The sequence below is a fragment of the Gasterosteus aculeatus genome, chromosome 3 (assembly GCF_964276395.1).
Source record: "Gasterosteus aculeatus chromosome 3, fGasAcu3.hap1.1, whole genome shotgun sequence".
NCBI classification, from domain to species: domain Eukaryota; kingdom Metazoa; phylum Chordata; class Actinopteri; order Perciformes; family Gasterosteidae; genus Gasterosteus; species Gasterosteus aculeatus.
The window spans coordinates 13,105,693-13,127,995 of NC_135690.1; the positions used below are offsets into that span (position 1 = coordinate 13,105,693).

The window sequence follows — 22,303 nt, forward strand, 5'->3', positions numbered from 1 at the left end:
AGTGATGATTCATGACATTTTTGTACTGGCTCCCAGAGTGTGGGCCTTGGGACCACCACCTGGATTTCCCTGGAAGGCCCCCACCCCCTCCACCACAGGAAAATCATGAATAGTTTAATTCCTCTGATTCTCCAAGCTGCTACCATGTCTTTACCTCTTCTTACTCCTCTTTAATTGCGTGGTCATCGTCTCTCTCGTGCTTAGCGTGCACCGAGAAATAAACACGACAGGTACGACGACCCCCCCGCGTCTCCTCTGTGTCGTGCACGTTTTACGAAAGCTGCAGGACTTGGAGAGGGGGGGGGGTGCGCACGCGCGCGCAGCGGGAGGAGTGTGGAGTGGACGCGGCGGCGAGTGCAGCCGAGCGAAGCCGAAGAACTCCGCTGACCGACCGGCACGGACGCAGAGGGAAGCGTGACTTGTGGAGGAAGAGACGTAAAAGGAAGAAGAAGAAAAAAAAAAGAAAAAACTCCCCAACCTTCCACGGCTCAGTTCGACACTTGGAGCGAGAGGCTCACGTGAGAGCCGGTTCGCGGCGCGAGGAACGGCAGCGGCCGCGACAGACCCGGATAGACCCCGGTCTCCACCAGGACCTCGTGTTCGTCTGGACTCGTATCCCCCGACACACACACACACACACACACACACACACACCATACCAGCACCTCTTCTTTTACTTGGCGCTAACTCGCGCGTTCTGCGGCGGCTCAGTGGCGCGCGGTGGATTTGTTTCGCGTGCTCGCCAGCTGGAGACGGGAGGAGGAAGCGCGCGGGTCTCGGAGCCGGAGAGAAATGCCCACGGCGGCGACGAAGAGGAGCTTCAGTAAGTGCGCCGTTATCTTTCCCCCTTGTTCAAATCCCCGGACTGGACTTCAGACGTCCGTCGGCGTGAAACTTGAACCGTGATTTTTGTTGTTGGGAGGGGGGGGAGAGGGGGAGAGGGGGGCATTTGCATGGCTGTTTTTGTTTGGCGTGTTTTATGAACTGGTATTACTTTAGAAATGCTTCTTTTTTTTTTTTTTTTTGGTGGAAGGTGTAACGTTCACGGCTCGCTCTGCTGGCGTCGGGGTTTGGGCGAACGTCAGACAGCCACGCACGCAGTTAGTTATTTTTATACGTATTTATGTTCACCCTGAGCTGTAGCCGCAAAACAACTTTTGTCGACGCAAATAATAATCGGGCTGCTCGAATGAAAATACGCGCTCGCCAAATATCCACCGAGATGAAGGCGAATTCGGTTGGGGAAGGAGGCAGCGGCGTACTTTTGCGTCTCTCATCACTTATTTTACAAGGGATTTTTTAATTTCCTATTTGTAATATTTTGCGACAAACCAAAACGTGCGCAGAGTTGACCATAAACTGCGCCTGGGCACTTTTTCACTGAGCACATTAATCTTTATCGTTAATCTTCTTCATCAAAGCAGAGAAAGCTGTGGACGAGCGATGGGGCTCTGTGGTGCTTTTTCTTTTTGGTGATCTAACCGAAATGTAATGTTTAAGGATTTGATGTCATTACGCCCCCCCCCCCCCCCCCCTCCTCCCTTTCTTCATGTGTTGCGCGTGCACGAGTGCGTGACCACGTTGTCAGTCCGCATCGCCCGAGCATCCGTCAGATGACATCTTTGCTTTTCCTTTCTTTTGTCATCACCAGAGACCAGGTATCCGAGTCCTGCTATGGTGATCTGCCCTTAAAGCCTCCCACCCCTCTCCCCCTCTCCCCCTCCACCCCTCCACCCCCTCCCCATCCTGTAATGTGTCATCCATCTGCCCTTTAAAAGCACCATTGCTGCAGCAGCACTGGCTTTGATGGCGTGAATCGTCTCTCCTTGCTGTCTGAGGCAAAAAGCAAAGGCTACGTTTAAGCAGTCACCCATTATTGTAAAACCTTTTCATTTGTGTGTGTGTGTGTGTGTGACAGATTTTTTTCGCGTGTGCTACACAGACCTTACGTCCGAAACCCTCCCCAGGTCTTGGATCAGATCAGAAATAGAGGGAGTGTTCGTTGCTGGATGGAGACGGAAAGGTGCTCAGCGCTGCATCAAGCCCGCGGCGTTGTTTTGTTTACGTGTAGAAAAAGGTGACGGGAAGCCGCCACTGGGGCGTGCCGGAGTGGCCTTGCGGCCGGCCTCTTATCGGTGCGTGAATCCGGTTTTAGAGCTGTCACAGGCACAATGAAGAGACCCCACTGTGAGCCAGACTGTAACAGGATGATTCAGGCTGGGTTAGTTTCCTGGAATTGCATCAGAAGGCTTTCTGCAACTGAATCCGAGGCCCGCTGCATGTTTTGGGTGTGTAACCTTCAGCCTCTGCTTTCTGAAAAGACAGTGACACGGTGTATTTCTCCACTGGATTCTGGGTAATTGGATAGCCGAGGCTGTAGCCTGCGCGGCGGAGGCCGCCCGGCCCTCGGTCGGCATGTGGGCCGGTCCACCGACACGGAACGATTCCTTGGAGTGGAGTCTCACTGTAAATTCTTTCATTACATAAGTGACTCTTTCTGTCATTGTGTGTGGGGGGGGAAGCTCCACGGTTACCTTTGGTTACACTGGGTATTTTATCATGCTGACATTGCAGTTGGGTTCCGTGCTGCCGAGGCATTAATGTTTTCTTCCATCACGTTTGACAGAAGCTGTGTGTTTGTCCTCATCTGTTTGTCCGGTTTGTGGAAAAGTCGCTATACAATCAATTCACTCTTTGCTATTCTGTGTTATGTCAACATGTTCTGCCATCATTGGTGTTTTATTTAGTGAATCCTGACACATTCCCACAGAAGCTAATTGCCTTTTGTACTGCAACCACTTTGAAACGAAAACTCATTCATGAGGAGAAACAAATTATTTGACCTAATCTTCATTACTCTGTAGAGATTAGTGGGTTCCCCCCCTATGGATCACCACAGTGCTCTCTTCCTTTGTTTCCTGCTAGAAGAGTCAGCGTTTCATCGGCTACTTTTGGGACTAGTTGGAGGAGCGTCTCTGAATGAAAATAACCTCGGCCTGCAGCCGGTGACGTCATATGCTGATATTGGGGTTTGACTGATGGCTAAAGGAGTAGAACATTTCAAATGACCAATACGGATGTAAATCAACCCTGAACAAAATCAGATAAAACATCAGTTGTTGTTTTTTTTAGTATAAATCCTTAGAAACCAATGTTGCATTTTGAACGTCTGCCGACATCGACACATTCTCTATCCGTCGTGTTTGTTGTCGCGGGTGAATCCCCCGGCCTGTGGCCACACTCGTACGTAGTAGTTTGGGGTATTTCCTGGCAGTAGCCAGAGCATCTACCATCACTTCCCCAAACGCAGGTGCTCCCCGGAAGGGGGGATGGAGGGGGGGGGGGCGAGTGGCACGGCGATGGGAAAAAACCCCGCCTCCTCTGCGGCCACACGCTGAAAAACCACTCGGCACAACCGCTCTCCCGACTGACGCTTTCTCGAGCTCTCCATATGGCCGACATCTTGGTAATTTCAGGGCGCTGCAGATCTAATGAGAGGTTTCGTGCCCACAGTGTGTTGGTCTGTGGTGGGCGGGGTCAGCGTTTCTCCACTTCACGGGCTCTGAGATGCCTCACTGGCCTCCCGTCAGGGCGTTGGCACAGAGGAACCAAAAAACGTTTTTATTTTTTTTAACCGGTTCCCTCCGGCTGTGATGGGTCACTTTGACGCGTTACAGGGACCAGACTCCCGGCCTGAAGCTTTCTCGGGGTGTGTTGCGTTCTCCGGGGCCTGAAGGACGGGACGAAGTAGCGTCCCCTTGTCCTGCTTTGCATCCCAATCTCCACGTGGGGACAGGCTGCTCTCGGCGGGCACGCCTGGTGGATTTTAAACAATGATGGTTCCTTAACGTCAGCACCATAAAGGCAAAGAGTGATTTACTACTCTGTCTGCACGGGTAATGTTGGAGCAATTTGACTGCTGATTGAAACCAGGTCTCCCATTTCAGAGTCCACTGGTGGCATTATAAACCATTTACACCGATGTTTTACAGGGCACCCCTGCCACGGGGAAAGTGGAAACAGGCGCGCGGCCTAAAAACAGCCTCCGCTACCTATTTTTATCTACTCCCCCGTGTGATTTGTTGTCTTTTCCACAAAGTATGTTAGTGCAGCCGAGGGGAGTGGTGGATATGGACGACATTGGAAGGTCGAACGTTAATCTGTCCTGTTTTTCCGTTCAGCAGAAGAACCCTCCTAGAAAAACCGGGGGGCCGTCTGCTTCGGATTATGCTTCCGCCTCTGTAAACGCTACAGCCTTTTCCTCTAAGTGTGAATCAAAACTGCAGTCCCAAATTCTGTGAAACTGGGGCTCAGGCAATTTGCTGTGTCGAGGCCTTATGACTTATCTGCACTTGTTCTGCATTAACATACGTTAGAAGGTGGGCATTGCTTAAATGAGCCAAGCGGGCTGAATTACATTTTCACCATAACTCATTAAAAAGTCCAAGTGCCGCTGAAAAGAGGAAAGGAAGAGTAAAAACTAAGGGTAGAAAGATGGTGACATTTGATTCCTGTTGGATGTCAGTGTGCCGCTGCCTCTTTTAAAGACTAAAGCTCAACATTTGCTGCAGCCGCCGAACAGTAAAAACCTTCATTGATGAGAAGCCACCGTGTGTGTTCAGGTGCACTCATTACCGCTACCACACATTCATTTTATTAGGGACATTCTCACTGTGGGAGGATTTCCCCCATTAGCACAACCACAGGCGTCACGTGAGCTGCACGATCGTTTCAAATTAGCTTCGTTGAATTGGATGTGTTCCTGCAAGCTCACGATCCAAATCAAATATAGGAAGTAGGTCAAGGGTTCGAGTCCGGCGGTTTATTTCCAGCCGATGGCACGAACGCGTCACTGTTGAGATACTTGCTGCCCGCCAGAAATGGAACTTTTACCTTGAGATGTGCGGCATCATCCGGCGCCGTTAGTCAGAGTCGGCAGCGGGCTGGAGAAGCTGCCGCTGTTAATCCCGCGCTCCCTGTGATCTCAGATGGTCACAGATGGCCCTACATCCTCCCTGCACATGCCATCCGATTAAGAGTTGGCCACCAAGCACATACGAGTGGATGGCGTACAGGTGCGGTAACCGTTTTAAGCGTGTAAAGATGCTCACTTTGCGTCCCTGCGCTGACCTTCAATAGGTGATTTCATTTCACGAGGAACGCTCGCTGCGGGGGTAAAAGGTCGATGAGAAACAGGGAAAAAAGGATACCTTTTATTTCTCTACTTTTCTTCATGTCCATGACCGCGTGAAAATAACTGATTGTTTTGGTCCACACACTCAGTATATTTACAGGTGTGTGTGTGTGTGTGTGTTTAATGAGTTTATAGCTTACTCATGACAAGCCTGCTGGTACTGTGGGGAAAAACGTTTTTCATCAAGGCAACACGGTACAGCGTGTGTCCCGGTATCTGCAGAGCCGTGCTGTTTTTGCGATGAGAGGAAAACATTTTAGGTCTGGAATAATTAGCCCCTTAATCGATTCGTTATTAAGCAGAAACACAGTCGTGTTTTTGCTGCTTTTTCCGAGTAATAATCCCTTTTCAATATTTCTGGGGTTTGGACTGTTCACATGTGAACGGTACCAACGGTCCGCGTTGACTGATGAGAAGAGGAGGTATAACGTGGGGTATTGCACCACTTAGTGTCACTAAATGCAGCTCGGCCCGACACGTGGGAGGAATGAAACGGTCGACCGTGTCATTTACTCGATATCTGACCAACAGTGCTGTGGTGTTATTCAGCTCAAGTGACGTCCCTTGTTTGGACGCCACATGTAGCCGCTTTCATTGCATTGTGAAGCACGGCTGTCGCTTTGTGCCAACCGCTCGAAAAATGGGCCAAAAGCTCTTCTTTGTGCGCTCTCAAGTTCTACACTTTTTATCCTTTTCAAGTCGAGAGCCACAGCAAATAGAAACATGAGACTCATTGTCGTTACTGCCGCCGTGGTGAAGATGTATGAAACAGCGGCATGTAATACATCAAATCCAACTGTGAATTTTATGAATCATTAGAGCCCAAATGGCTCTTTGCCCTACAGTCGCCACTCGTGTGGTTATTACACCTTCCGCCCGAGACCTCAGCATAGATCCTGCGCGGATGCTCATCTTGGGTTACCGCGCTGGAGACAGTTTTATCACCTCCTGTGTATTGGTAAATGTACCGAGGAGGTGACGGGTACAAGCGGCGGGCGCGCGAGGAGCGCAGCGCCCGGGGGGCCCGTGCCCAGTCAGCAGAAGTGCGCCGATGACGCACTCGCTCATCTCAGACGAATCGCTCGATGCAGACAAATGGAGCGACGGCTCAGCGGCCGCCGCCATTCATTCTGCTTGTCATTGTCAAACTGTCAAGCAATCCTTTTTCAGGTTCTCATTTAATTAGAACACACACACACACACACACACACACACACACACACACACAGCGGCTGTACCAGAATTGATGCGGATGCTTTTGTGAAGGTCAACCAATCGGCCGTATTTATCAGGCGCGACTTAAATGGCACATAACACAAACAATGAAGGCGGCGTGAAGAATTCCCACGTCGACCGCGATGAACGGCGAGGAAGCGCGTGGGGTTTGCGTACGGACGGCCTGGGTTCGTCCCCCCCCGGGGGGGGGTCAGGAGGAGGACACTGTCCCCGCCGACGATTGAGCCGAGCGCTCACGTGTGATGTTCACATTATTCCGTGTTGGTACTTAACAGATCAAATGCATGTTTGGCATTTGATTGTCATGAAGCGTTTATGTTTTAGCTTTTATAGGAAGGAAATGAGCACATTATAGCTTCCCCCGTGTTTCTTTTATGCTTTGTTCCTATTGGGAATGTCCGTCCAAGCCATAACCAGCATTGGCGAGATTACTTTTGTAACATGGACACGCCGCGATTATGGGTTCACTTTCAGGTGCAGAAATTGTGCTGACTCTTCAAAAAAAAAAAAAAAAAAAAGGTACAGTTTATCAGGCTGCTCCACCAGGTTGCTTTTAGCTAATGGAACGGTAAAGATGGTTTCTGAGACCATCACACTTTTCGAGTTAATGGCAATCGTGTCAAGACGGACTAAAAGCATTTTGTTTTTGCCAACAGAATCAAAAAGATGGCCGCTGACCATGTGTTGATTGTGGACTTTGACACAGGAACCTCCCACTGCCACTAGCTGGACGTGTGAAAGCAACAGCGAGCGGCGGTAAAGTGCATTCGTTGCACTCGGCGTGCCCCGCTGATACGGCAGATGGATAGGATTTTGGGGAAAGGGGGGGGGGGCTCTCTGGCACCAAGGGACGGAGATGACAGCTCCTGGTCCGTGGAGGGCTACCGGTGTGTCCCCTCCTGACGGAGCCGTGATGCCATCATACACCATCAGTGCTGACAGCATGTCGCCGTGTCGCACCACAGCTTACAATCAGCCAACGGAGACGTAGGCTGGGAAAATAAAGAGCGGCTCACCTGAATAAACAGCTGACGCCGTTTTGCAGATTTCGCCCTTCTTGTTAACATCCCTTTTTTAAAGTTTTCCTTTTTTCAATCTTAATGAAAGCTGTAACGACGACCGCCACACTCGCAAGATTTCACTCCGCTGTCAAAACATTGCGTTGACCCGTGATCCTTCCCCGCTGGCGTCGGAGATGTTTTTCTAACCTGCGGCTCGCTGAAACCCGAATGTCCGACCCTGAAGTGAAGACAAGTGACTCGAATAAAGCCATGTAGTGCAGTCATTTAGTGCCTTAAGTGAATTAAGGGCTGAGCAAGGCGCAGGCCCTCAGTATGAGGCCACTCATTGTAAATAACTCACTCGGTCGGGCTGTAGTCCGTCACATGTCGTTAAGGGCCGTGCTGTTTAACAAGTGCTACAGATTTAAATCGCGGGGAAATTGTGCACAAGTAAATGAAGGAATCACTGCGACTTCTGAACTCTCCTTTTAATCTGAATGTACATGAAGGTTATGACATGATCTGTCTAGACGCACATTAACGCATCAGACTCCCAGAAAGGAGGCTGGAAGGTTACAGACTTCCCTTAACAGCAGGAGGTCACAGAAGGGTTTAGGTGGGAGGGGAACTAATTTGACTCTATCTGTAATAAACAGAATGTATTCCTGTCTATGGACACTCGATAAATGGCTGCTTTCCATTTCAACGAGGTCCACAGGTTATGTTGCACTGCTGCACAGCCATGGGTGTGGTAGATTTATATAAGTAAATAGGTTTATGTTTGCATTCATAGGGACCGATATACAAGCAAAAAAACACCACACATCACACCATTTACAGCCTAAGCTGTTTATTGCTAGACGGAGTTGTATTAATATATAAACAGTGGCGTACAGATTACGTCGCGCATGACACAGGACACAAACATAAATATTAAATACACATTCAAATAAAAGCGCCGTAAAAAGGGCAGAAAACCCTCGGGGATGATGCTTGATCATCCGTAACTACACGGCTGATTAAATTCAGAGACTTGGATTGAAAGTGATCCGAGTTTTGATCCATTTCAAGTAAGAAGGAGGTGGCAAGCCTGTCCAAAGGAGGTTTGATGAAAGAACGTTTCACAATTCCTCGTCGACAGACCACCAGGCTGTGATCCAGAAATGTTTAAATGTGTCACTGAACACATTCCAGTGTACGTTTGCATTTATAAAAGTAATGCTTATTCTTCAGACTGTGGCAATAGTGCGAAATGAAGCACTCTCATGGTTCTACATATCGGAGGACACACATTCTTTGGATATAAACAGAAATGTTTGAGGGTTCAAAAACTCTCTATTGGCCATTACTATTATTTTCAATAAACAGTTTCTGTTTCTTGTAAACAGAAGGTTATGAGATGTCTTGTTCGTTAAGGGCCAGAATACCCACTTGACAAATGTCCAATGAGCTAATATGTGCCAATGAATTGTCCCTGAAGTCCTCTGTTATCCCTTTTCATGTCCCGCCCACTTCCAGTGCTGCGTCGCTGCGCTTCATGACGTCATGAAATTCTCGTGTTTGTTGGAATTCTTTGGTCACAGTTCAAACGTCCCCTTCACGGCACCCCCCGCCCCCCACTCCCACACCTAAGAGAACCCCCATGCACAGAGCAAGGTGAGATCCTCGCTGCAGCTTTGATAAAAGGGGGAATGATCCATGGGGCCGGCTCTGCTGCCCCTGGGGGCCGCGAGGAATGGCCGGCATTATCTGCTGCAAATGGGCTTGAAAATGCTCTTGGCCAGTTGGACCAGGGCACTGATTTATAGGCCGAGAAGCGCTGAGTAGGAAAGCTCTCTTTTTCCAACACGGGTACGACCTCCCCCCCCCCCCCCCCTCTGCCCCCCCGGCATCACCTTACACGTGTTCTCACACCTCCTCGCTTCAGTGCTCGCTATCTGCGTTCCTTCAGTTTAATTTTACTCGGGCCATGTTTTTAGAGGGGGGAGGAAAAAAAAATCCAGACACCAAAGTTATGGAGTTAAATAAGTAGCCTATTGTTTCCTGATATGTCAAGCACAAGGATAAGCAGTTTTCCCACCAATATCTTTCCTTGTCCAGGCCAATATATAGATATAAACCTTATCAATGGCGTAAGTAGGAGCCCCTGTTGGAGAAATATGAATTGCCCCCTGAAATTGTTTCTTTTAATCTTGAATCTGTAGATAGAAGCGTTTTTCTCTGAAAGCATGGAATTGTGTGCTTAAGCCCGTCTGGTTAGTTGAGACTTAAGAAAAGCTGCTGATAGCTTTGTGTGTCGCCCTCCCTAAAACGCTTTACGTCCACGTCTGAGCTCCGGAGCCTCCAGCACTTCTCAATGTCTCCTTTCAACCAGGTAACGTTGCCGACAATGTTTGATATAATTAATCGACAGAGCAAACTGAAAATGTTTGGATACGCTTCGGTCACTTGAGAAGGCGCAGATTTATCCAAGGCTTTCAATTATCAAACCCCCCCCCCCCACCCTCAGATGGGCTGTGAATACGCAGTACCTCTGATTCCAGTGCGCCGGCAAGAAGGATCACTATTTTAGAGTATTATATTAGTCATGAGGAGTAACGTGTGTGTGTGTCTTCACATCTGGCATGCGCTTTCCTGGGACGGTGTTTTGCCTTCGCTCATCCGAATAGCGGGGGCCCAGGCAGAACCGGGGGGGGGGGGCGAAGCCTCGACCGCAGACTGGGCTTGCACAAACCGGATTAGACTTACCTCGTGAAGCGTCTGGAAATGCAAACTGACAGGGAATGTTTTGGCCAACATCACCTGCTTCTAGTCGCAGGCCGCCCCATTAGAAACCGCCCCCACCCCCCCCCCCCCCCCCCCCCCACCCAGTCCTGCCTCGCCATCGTTGCGTAACGCCGCCGAACGGAGGCGGAGTGGGAGCGCGTCCCCGGAACTCTCTGGAGGATCAGCAGCAGTTGCTTGGGGAATTAGTGAGTGACATCTGAAGTGTGCACGTCTCAGAGGTCTCCACATGGTGTCTGTCCAGGCTGTCATCCATCTCCAAACCCCCACCTCCCCCACCTCCCCTGCTAGCCGGGTGCCAATGTTTCTAAATGCTGTACTTTCAGGTGGATTATTTGAAAGTCTACGTGTCAGACGGATCTTTATCTTGCTTTCTGGCAGCTTGACGCCGACTCACTCGGCTTCCCGTTTCTGCATGTCGAGCAGCTTGTTTTTCTCCCCTTTGCTGGCCTTTCTGTGTGGAGTTCCAGGCCAAGTCACCTTTTGTGATTTGGGCCCAGTAAGGGTCCTCCAAGGGCCCGTTAATTACTGCTGCTGTCCAGTTCTTGTCTGGTTTGCAAGTGAACGGAACACAGTGAAGGCCAGCCTGGGGATTTGTTCACGAGGTACAATAAGATCCTGGATATTGTCTCTTGTTTCATACAGATAAGGATTTTGATCACTTTTAACCTTACTGTGCCGTGCCAAAACATTGTTGGCTACTTTGATTGTCCTTTTCTATGCCCTTGATTATGGTGCTTTGTAGATAAGGCCAAGCAAGGTAACATATGAAAAGGGGCATTCATTCAGGGATAATCGGGTATTAAAATGTTGCGGAAATTCCACAACGTGGTTAGAATTGTCCAGATTTAGCTGTGTTTTCAATGAGCATGTTTAAATAAATGGAAAAGCACAGTGAGGGAGTTCAGGCTGAAACCAGAGACGTTTTGCAAAATAGAATAAAAACAACTTGCACAAAATATTTCCACACTTCACTTGACAACATTGTGCCATTATGTTATCAATATTTGACCAAAGTTAAGCCTAAACGTCTTATCTATGCTTTTGTTCCTGCACAAAGCGGCCGGACACTTTGATCTGATGTGAAAGTAATGTGCAGGACGAGGAAGCCAAAAACCAACAGGCATCGAAGTAAAGTCTAACGAGGCAGGAAGTAACACAGATTATTTTAATGGGGTTTTCCTTTTACTTTTGGATGGTATCTATTAGAAACACTGTAAACAGTGGTTTAAAGAGTGTTGATTAGAACTGTTGATTAGGGGTTATTTTTGAATGACACATACGTAAAACAACATTGTTGTGGTCTATTGTGGTCAACAGAAGAGTACTTTATTAATAGGGTTGGATGTTCTGAGGATGGACGGCTAAGCTCAGACTTACTACAGTTTTCCTCTTGTAACAAACCACTCGTCCTTTCATCTTGGGTTGACTAATCAGATATAGAGATTTGTCATATATTGATATTAAGGTAGAGCTGGTCAATGTCTGGCAAACAAAGGATGGGAAATGGATGTTGCGTCATTGAGATGGTCTCGATCATCGTGGCGGGATTGGCCCTGATCCGCACATTGTCTGACCAAACTGGGAGTTCTGACCACCCCTGCGTGGTCCGGCCCTCGATGGATCTACCACTGCTACGTTTGCCGCTGTCTTACCTGGGTGTCACCGAGGCCAGGTTGACAACAAGGTCGTAGCGGGGCGGGGGGCTCGCCGTGCCGCAAGGGGGCTCATAGAAGGAGGCTCCCCGGGTCGCGGTCGGGAATCAACGATCTCGAGTCGAACGGAAAAAGTGATTTACGAGACGGGCAGGAATAATTTGCGGTGGTTCTGCTTATTCATTACTGACTTGTCCCATTATTCGGAGGCTCATTTACATCTTAAGAACCGTTGTCAAGGACTGTGTGTACTTCCTCCCAGACGCCTCTGGAGCATTCCAATGAGTTTACTCTCCGAGAGGAGATGAAGCTATTGATTATAGACAGCCTGACCTGTGGAGGTAGCAGACAAGCTTTTCTGAAGCGGTGATTGACCTTGCTCAAACAAAATGGAGACAACACAAACGTTTGTGTTTATTTTAAACCCATCATTTAATATGCATTGATAACTTAATCGGGTTTGTCAGATCAATGGGTTGATTTTTCTTTGTCCCCGACCATTTGCCTGTGATGTCTTGCCAATTTTTCTCGCTCCCTCGGGCTTTCGTCTGCGGGAGTTTTTGTGGCCAATATTAAGTCAAAGCAAATATTTGTCAATAACGTGTCAGTCCGTCTGGGTTGATGGAAGTGACATGTGTTGCTTTGGATACGTGGCAACAAGTGGGGCTGCCCTCAAGATGTGAAATGTGTGATAGAAGTCGTGAGATGCGATCACACTTGGCCATGGACAAGTTGTGTAAATCGAGCTAGCTTTAACATGTAGCGGCTCGCTTTAAAAACGCCTACGGACGAGCTGATATCTCAGAGACGTGTTGGACATCCACATCTTTTGACGACGGAGGTGCACGACTGACAAATTACCCACAAGGAAAATTGGAAAATGTAATTACCAGCCCATTATTTTTCCAATAATGGAATTTCAGCAGGTAATAATTAAAACCAATGTTCGATGCCCGACTGTTAAATTGGATATTTTGTTTTTTTCCTACATATGTTGAGCAATTTCCGAGATGGGAGAAACACTTAAGCGTTGTTGTTTTTTTCCTTGTTGGGATGTGCAGAAGCGACTATACTGTTATGTCTGAGTGCATCCCTCTTTGCTGGTGCTCGCCCCCCCCTCGGGCTACTACAGAGTGATGAATTTAACGTTGCTTCTTCTTCACTGGTGAATCTTTTATAACGTCGTTGAAAGACACACACTGGAGTTATAAAAAAAAAAAACTAAAAATCTTTCGGGCTCATTCTGAATAAGTGCTGTGCAGCAGCTCGGGACCAGCTGTACTTGGTTTCATTCAACAGGCTGACACTTTTGGTATGCGGTGCGTCCACGTACTCCTGGGAAACTCCAACACCTGGTACTCCTAAACCTTTGCTGCTGTCAACCAGATTTACGTCACCCAGCGAAGCATTTGATATCGATTAGCCTGCATGTTTCCCACCCATTGGCTCTCTGTTAACTGCACTTAACAGGAAATGAAGAACATTAGGCGGACAGTGAGGAAAATAAATCAGCCTTAACTACATGTGAGAAATTGCAGTGCTTGTCAAATGGAAAATAGTGAAATGGTCTCTAGACAAAAATGTGGGCAGTGATTATTAATGTATATTCCTAAAGAGTAGGGCTACAGTATTAATAATCTATCTACCAATTCAAAAGTCCTCAAGAAGACTTTACATCCAAAACCCGAGCTGAATACAAATCATGTAAAGTCTGACGAGTAGCAGACCAAATCGCCCGCATCCAAATCAGAGGCCCCCGAAAGATATTTGATATTTTAACATTTCCCCCTCCGTGCGATGCGTTTCACGGGTTCCCTCCGTAATTAAGCGGCGCGAGAGGCCGGATCTTAAATAGTTCCCCCGCGGGGCCGGAGCTCAGCGGGTGTCGGTCCTCAGGCGCTTCTCCCCTGCTCTAATGTGAGCACGTCCTTCCTCACATCAGCGAGAGCAACAGGGCAGCTGCCAAAGGACTGAGGCGTTTAGCAGGCCCGCCGCCGCCGCAGTGTTGGTGTCTGATGCCGTCACTGGCGGAGCAGTGAGAGCCTTGCGGTAGGGCCGGATCCTCTGGCACATGTCAATGAGCAGCCAGCAGGATGAGGGTTATATTGCTTGTGTCAGTCAAGGCAGGCGGGCTGAAGTAAATAGAATTTGTTTTCCATGGGACGCAGTACAGAGCAGTGTCTGCATGTGTCATTTATCTTCATGATGACGATTAGAACCACTGGCAGGGTTTGAGAATAACAATCATCCTGTCGCTCGAGGCCAGAGGAGAAGCTTTTGGTCTAATATTTGCCCAAAGATAAGTCTGTTATCTTTGCCTCTCTGCTCGGTCCACTTCTCTTTGTCGCAGCCAATACATGCTTTAAAACTGTGACTTTACTTTGCACCGGCTGAAATGTTTGAAATGCACTGGCAGAATTCACACACAATTGGAATTTCTAGTGTCCTTTTTACCCCCCTCTGCCTCTCCAAGTCAAAGAGACATTTAAATATATATATTTATATATATATTATATAAGGGCTAAAATAATCTCTGGAAGCAGATGTCCATTTAACCCTTCACCTTTCTCACATATTAGAAAATGAAGTGAACCTATCAGTCGATCACTCACTGAAATAATGTTTTCTTCCCTTTGGTTGGAATTATATTAATTATTAACTACATCCTTTTCACTATATTTCTGTAATCAAAGCTTTTCCTCACCGACCTATTTGAAACGTAAAATTATTCCTTAAGTTTAATAAGTAATTAGGGTTATGAATGGTAGGATCTGCGATTCTACATTAGCGGCAATGCTCATGGCATAATCCAAAAGGTTTGTAGGCTTACTGGCTCCGCTATCAATTAAATGATAATATAACGAGGCACAAACTCAAATGTGTTGAAGAGATGATGCTTTTTTTTTTGCCTTGGTGCATTAAAGTTTGACACAACGAATGTTATAAATAGAGTGGATTTAGTACATTCTGCCTGTCGGTGTTCCTTTTCCTTGAAGGTGTCGAGTTGATATTCGTATAAATCTCGCCTTTCACATAGCAGACTCATATCTTATTACTTGTAGGAGCAGGCTGTACGATTGAGAAAGAACAAGGAGCAGAGTGCAGACACAAAATACAGCTCTAATGGATCTTTATGTTACTTTAATTAGTTTCAGTCCCTTTTTTTTCATATTGGACTGAAATACAGATATTGAAATCTGTTCCGTTTGCCACACTGGATGCCGCCGCACACTGAGTCAGAGCGGCACTTGGAGCAGATACGACATCATGTCGTCGTGAAGAGGCTGCTTGTTGTGTGTTTTTTGTTGTGTAGCAACCAGGAAGAGTGAAAAACGCTGGACGCGGCGCCGCGTGTGGACGACTGCCACACACGGTGTCTCGTTGACCAGTTACAGACTAAATGGCCATCCTGTCACCAAGGCCAGCGGCACCTAGACGGCATGTTGGCATCGCATCGATCTCCCACATCGGGTCCCGTTGATGGAGCGGCCAAACGGATGTGGAGGCTAAATCGCCTCATGAATAACCGCCCTCCGCCGTGTTTCATGTCCCTGCCGGTTACATTTACAGAAAAGCTTCTATCTGTGTTCGGTAAGGTGCCTTACTCATGAATACGAAATGTGCAGCCGGGGCCAATTAATATCATGGAGTTGTTGAAAATAATATATTTTAAATTATTCAGTTAAAGGAAGGCCGAGCTTTCCCCAAAGATTTCCCCTAAAGGTTCTGACTATGTACAATAGAAAGTATAACCCAGCATAATACTTCAGGAAAAGATGCATCTTGTTGGTAAGGAATGATGGACGTTTGCTGCCTTTCCCACAAAAGTCTAAAAAGTCCTCCGTCCATCATTAGAGCCGCTCATACTTGCGTTTATTTCCATTTGGCCAAACGAGGGCCGTCCATTTTTAAGCTAGCAAATAGTCAAGTTTATTTATTAATCAAACTTCGTCAAATGTCAAATGTAGGCCGACTGAAAAATGAATGAAATCAACAGATATATGGACAACTACACAAAACGATACAGGGGAATTTGCAATGTTTTCCTTTTTATATTGTTAATGTCACAAAATGAAATTCAATTATTATGAAATAATATTTAGGCATTAGTAGTTTTCGCTATGGCATTATGTTGAGCTAGCTAGTGTTAAGAAGAGAACCAGGTCCCTCTAACATCTATTGCATATTAGCTGTGAAAACACCGAGCGGAAACTCATTTTTACTGAACAGAGCTTGAACACATCATGATGTAACTTAATACAACCTCCTGTATCTTAGCTGTTTGCTGACGTTAGCCAGCTCCCTTCCTTCCTCTCTAGCTTAATCAATCATCGCCGACTAGAAAGTCTTTATGCAGATTTACACTCCATATTTCCTACTGCATCCAGATGACAGTCGGCGGCGTCCATAATGAAGATCGCATTTATTTTTCTCTTTCTAAATCGGACAACTGCATGAGTCTGAACACAGAGCACACTTGCCTCAAGCAATCAGGCAGAAGTTTAATGTGGAGCCCGACGACTACAAAGATGGAACGACGATCCTCATAACTGCTAGTCAGCTGAAAACTCAACGTTTAATCCCCCACTTGACGATCAAAAAGTTTTCCTTTTCTAAAAATTCCTTTTTCCGTCTCTAATTCGCCCTCGTCAAGCTGTTTCCTCATTGATATTAGAGAACGTTTTACAGCATTAAATGCAAGAAAATGACATTTATCCTCTGGGTACAAAGTCCACCGGAGCTGCGTTTGGCTCCTTGTGGTTGAATGGCAAAAACTCCGCCTCAGCAAACTGTATTTGTCATCAACGAATACACACTGCGCACAAAGTAAAGTCAGAGGCACATTTTCAAGTGGCGTACGGCGGCGACGGATCTTTTGCGGTATGTTGGACCCGATGTGGGAGGACTCGCCACGAGATTTGTGTCATTAATCTAGGACGAGAGAGTCGTCTTCACAGCCTGTCAGCCATTCTTTCATATTGGCCCTGTTGGGAATGGTGATTGGATCCCAGGCAACGAGCTATAGATGGATCGGCCCTGGAACTATTGAATGATTGAGTGACGCTGCGTGCGTGTGTGTGTGTGTGTATAATGCTGTGTGTGTGTGTGTGTGTGTGTGTGTGCGCTTATTCACCCTGTTTGCATGCCGCGTTCTCCCCACAGCCGAGCGTCTGTGTCCCTTCGTGGATTTTCGGTCCTCTCGATCGTGTCCAGCGCCGCCGTGCTCGATGGCTCGGGTCATCGGCGAGCCGATGAGAGGTGGTCTCCGCGTGAACAAGCGTCCTGGACTTATTATCAAGGCACAGCTGCGTGTAATTCCGCGGCGAGATGAGCATTCACAAGGACACCAGAGGAGCATCTGCGGCGTGAGATGATCGTGCGAGACGTGAAACAGCGTGCAAACGTTGTTTCACGCCCATGGAAATATTGTTGGAAATGGAATACCAAGAGTTTCACACTATCCGTACACACAAATAATATTTTGATTCTTTTTCATCACAGGCCCATCTTAAGGCACGCCGCTCAGAATCGCGAGCACCTGGTCGTATTAGTCTATTCCATTTTCTAATGACCGGGTAATTGCTTTGTTCCAGGTTATTGAGATGACTGCCATGCGCTGTTACACCCGTTTAATGGCGCGTAACTATTCCTCTTAACAAAGCCATCAATCACAGGTGCTACTATGGTTATTGCATTAGCCATTGTGCAGACGTTGTAATGAATGTATGTCACGCCACAAGTACCGCGGTTTAACATCCAGTACCTGAAGAAGTGAGGCTTTGCAAGTTCTACGCCGAAGAAAAAAAAAGAAGCTTTCTTTGGATGCTATTTATAGATTAATTGAAATAAGGCCTCGAAATTGTCGCCCGTTTTTTCTTTTTTCCCTCCATGCTTGAGCTGCACTTTATGAAAATATGCACGGCCTGCGGAGAAACAGAAATTCAATCATGTGTTTTTGTGTAGAAGGGCCAAGTTATTACAATCAGAGCCGCTTAACCCTTTCCTCTGGCTCCACTCAAGCTGGTTGATGGCTTTATACTTGCATGTTTTCCATCCTAACCCGTGTTGCCTCTGTTCGCCTTGGAGCGGCACATGAAATGGAACATGGCCACAGAAAGGACAAAGTGCATCCGACTCAGATGCCAACAGCCGGGAGATGAGTTTGATCTTTGGCTGGCACAGCATGCGGTTATTGTCTTAAGCACGTGCCGATTTCTTTGAAATCATTTATATTTGGCTTGGTGGTCAATGACATATTGCTTGTTGTGCGTGAGCATGTGGTATCGACCCTCTGATGACGACAAGAGAACAGAACACACAAAGGTGTGTCTCGAGTTTTGTAGCCTCAAATGTCGTTTTACACCTCGTTAGCAGAAAGCCGAGCTTTGGAATATGGTTATGACAGTTATGTGTTCAGAGGTTTGAAACCACCTTTGGAAATGAGGTTTGAAGCTCAAAAAATCCCAATTGCAACCACTTGAGATGGCATCCCTTGAAAAGTGTCCGCCGCCACAGTCCTTCATGTTCTATTACTCTGCCTGCCGTGTATAAATGAGCACTCCGCCAATGGATGGACCTCCCGGCTATAATTAACTGGGTAAAACATGAAAATAAAGCGAGTTTTTATTATGGGCATGACCAGTTGAAGCAAATGTGAACATCTTAAATGACAGTGTTGGCTTGAATTTGCATGAACTATAAACACTCCACACAGCGATTTAATGTAATACTATTACTGTATAACATTTACTCCTCTGCTTCATTACCACGCGCCACGCCATTAGCAATCCGGCACCTATGGAATAACTTCTTTGGGGTTTGGCATTGTGACAGTCTTGCTCCACTTACCTCACTGCCCCGACCTTTCGACCTCTTCATTAGGAAAATAGCGCAGTGTAATCTCTGGCTTTGACTGACAGACAGCATCTGGCCGTTTCCGATACCCTGCGTGAGAAATGTGGCAACAAAAGCCTCCCTCGCCATCCATTTCTCACAGTTTCCTCCATTTTCTTTCTCTGTTCTTCGCGTCTCCCCAAAGCCGAGCATTGCAGGATATCGTGTGTCAGCGAATGGTCCGTAGATGTAACAAAGGTCATAACAGACATAACAGATGCAGATTTTTTTTCCCCCCACTTCGCCGTGTTGTTTTTCAGGAGGAAGTCAAATTGATTGGTCACACTTTGCACAAGGAATTGCGGTAATGCGTCCGCGCTACGGCGGCAATGAAGTGCCGGGTTCCATTTTCCTCGGGACACGTCATCACGCATTACTGCCGGGATTTAGATTGGATGAGCTGGAATTATTTGGCGCGTGACGTACAATGCGCCAATTATCAGGCCCTCAGCCGACGTCCTCCCCACATCCCGTAAAGCTCTTTGCTGAACGTTCCTGCAACTGTGAGGACGACTAATTGTTGGACTGGAAAATGACAACAGTAACAAGCGGTGCGCTGCGTCCTCCGCCATGGTGGGAAGCTAAGCTGTTTATAATGTTTCCCATTGGCTGCACTTAAGGCGCTTTGAGACGCCGTCTGTAACAATCCGTTACTATTACAACTCCTTTTCAAGACGTTCCTGACAAATGACTCGGGAGAACCGTAGGAGCACCACCAGAGCCTGGTACGCGCCCCCGGCTCCAGGTGTGTGGTATTATTTTTGTGAAGGTGGCAGGCAAGGGGCTGCTTTGGTGCGCCGCTGATGTTCTTGTAGTTCACACACGAGAAATATAACGCCAAATCCTGACTAGTAGGTGAGCGATCAAAGCGTACCGCCGTCTTTTTCCAGGCCGATGTAATTCCTTCGGAGCTTTTCCCTGCAGTGTCACCGCTTCCATTTAAAACCATACCGGCATTTTCCCCCTTAATGTGACCTGGTTGTGAGTTGCCAATTGGCGGTATGTATGCATTTCCCTGAATATTGATCCGCGCTCCCATTTACACGTGACCCCATGTTGTAAATGTTGGCAAACATTTCAGGGATGGGCTGCGTGTGCAAGAGGCACTGAAGCAGAGAGGAGGTTTCCACAGCTTTTAGGCTCAATTGGAGTATATTCCGGGACTTTAACAGACGGGAAGAAGAAATAAACACGCCTGGACCTAATTCATTTAGGAAGTTTGATTCTGCGGTAGGAAGAAAAAAAAATCTCAATTGCTACTGTTGAGTTGCTGAAACGCCGTCTTGCCTGTTCATGACGTCCCTGAAAGTTGAGGAAAAAAACATTTAATCAGCACTTCTGTCTCCTTTTAATGTCTGCGCACTAGTTCTGGCAGGCAGGCAATCCATCAGCAAGCAAATATAGTATGTGTCACTGAGAAAAGTCCTCCGGCAGCACAGTCAGTGCCACACACCTCCGTATTCATAAAGTCCGTATGTGTCTGGTCTGCTTGGCTGGAATCCCAAACGTCTCCCAAGCATCACATGTCATTTGGTAAAAGCTTTTTACGCTGCGTGCATTTATTGTTTTTATATATATATATATATATAGCATATATAACATTTTACATTATGATACATGAGGCCATAATTGCTAATCCATTCCTCGATTCTAGTTCCTCTGGAATGTGTCACATTCACAGTCGGGTGAGAACGTACAGGCGGCGGCGGCATCTGAACCGTCTTCACTTAGATGACACACTACCAAAAGGGGCTTATGCATATTGTTAGATTTGAAGTGCTTTCTGGGAGAATGCCTGTGCCCTCCTCCTTCGCTGCTCATTTGGTGCCGGGCAGGCTGAAAGAACAGGCCTCTGGGAATGCAGCGCACACGTCTGATGTCGTCGTATCTCCTTGGTCCAGCGTTTGTTCTCGTGGAGCCGCGCTGAAGCGATCCTGCGCCTCGCGCTCACCGGACCCTCGGGCCGCGCTTTGATCTCCCTTAACAGCCGGGACAGCAGCTCAAGCATCTTCTCATATTCAACGGTTTAGTCCATCAAATGTGTTTGTCTGAGCAACGGGCTAATGAACATCTCCATGTCGGGCCCCCGCCGCCGTTGAATAACCTATTGTGATGAGTTTATTTAGGATCCTTATGTGATCGCGATTCTAATAGCGTGGTCTCTGTGGTTGTATTTGATGTCTTTAGATGATTTAAGTAGGGCGCAGGATGCCGACGCCTGACTCAGCCTTCTACATCGTGTCCTTCTCCTGGCATGTCCAACCGAATCTACCACATCAGCGCCCTGTGGCGAAAAAATGCCAAGCCACTAAGCAAAATGTCTCAACTAATTGGGAGCTTTAGAGCAAAGCTGTAGAATGCATCATATGAGCTGCTTGTTCTTTTATTCAGACTACAGCATTGCTGTTCATATTTTGGCATGGGGATTTTCTATTTTATTATTTTTTTTCCAAATAAAGACCAAGTCAATTAACAGTCAGGCTGACTGACAGCTGATCTAAGTTAAGCCTTTAATTCTTTAATTCTTGCACCCTAATTGAACTTGAATCCCTAAAGCTGTCCATAGGACTGTTACCTTAATTGGATGCTCCATGTCGATCCACACTGTGTGGGGATCAAACATCATTTCAAATGAATGTTGCTGTTTGCACCTTTTGTTGAATGATTGACGGCTATTTTGAAAAGGGAAAAGCTGCCGGGACCAGAAGGAATAATGTGTGAATATCAGCAGCAGGGAACAAATCTTGAATAAATGTCTTTGAACTCAGGGGGAGCCAATAAATAAATAATACATTAGTATACTCTGGTATTTGTACATTCAAGATTTTTCAAGTCTTTCCCCAACATGAACCTGTTACTAATGAAAAGCTATTTTTTATCCAACCTAGTTAACTAGATGTTAAATGGAACAACACGAACAGTGTCTTTTTGTGTTTTGCTATTATGCCAGAATTATTCATGAAATTTCTAAGCATTTTTAAATTCTGTTGTTGATCATTGGTACAGTTGGGTGCATTCGTACCACATACCTCCATCCATCCAAGGCTTCTGTCAACGTATCCCACCGGGAGCCATTTTGTTGCAACTAACAGCATTTCTTGGCTCTTGTAGGTCTGTTTGAACTCCTGACAGACGTCCCACTAGTTCACGTTCTCGCTGCGGCTGCTGCCAGATGTGTCCTGGGATCCGATTTGTATTCCATAGCCGTTCGCACCGCGCAATCACTGTCACTTGATGTTCTTATCTTTTTTTCTCCACACAATTTTCAAAGAACCTTCGATTAAGTCCAAACTATTTTTACATCTTTTGGGTGGCGCTCCTTTTCCTCTCGCCATTGTCTTCTGAAGCAGAAAACTAGAAGCCACCTGCATTCTCCATCCATCCATCCATTGTCAAACCGCTTATCCTGCACACATGGTCGCGGGGGGGCTGGAGTCCATCCCAGCCAACACCTGCATTCTGTGTAAAAAAAATCCCGCGGGATGGGTCGAAGCGGAGAAGGCCGGGTGCTCTTCGCGGGGTTCTATGGACTATATCAC

The 22,303-nt window shown here is 47.1% G+C and overlaps 1 protein-coding gene across 6 annotated transcripts in view; it reads left to right on the top strand.

The window, feature by feature from the left end:
• Window positions 1-298: 298 nt before the first annotated feature.
• Window positions 299-22,303, top strand: part of ptprfb (protein tyrosine phosphatase receptor type Fb) — a 135,122-nt gene continuing 113,117 nt past the window's right edge. For all 6 annotated transcript variants that reach the window (XM_078099444.1, XM_078099447.1, XM_078099454.1 and 3 more), the window contains exon 1: window positions 299-823. The gene's annotated coding sequence lies outside the window, so the exon portion shown is untranslated. The remainder of the gene's footprint in view (window positions 824-22,303) is intronic.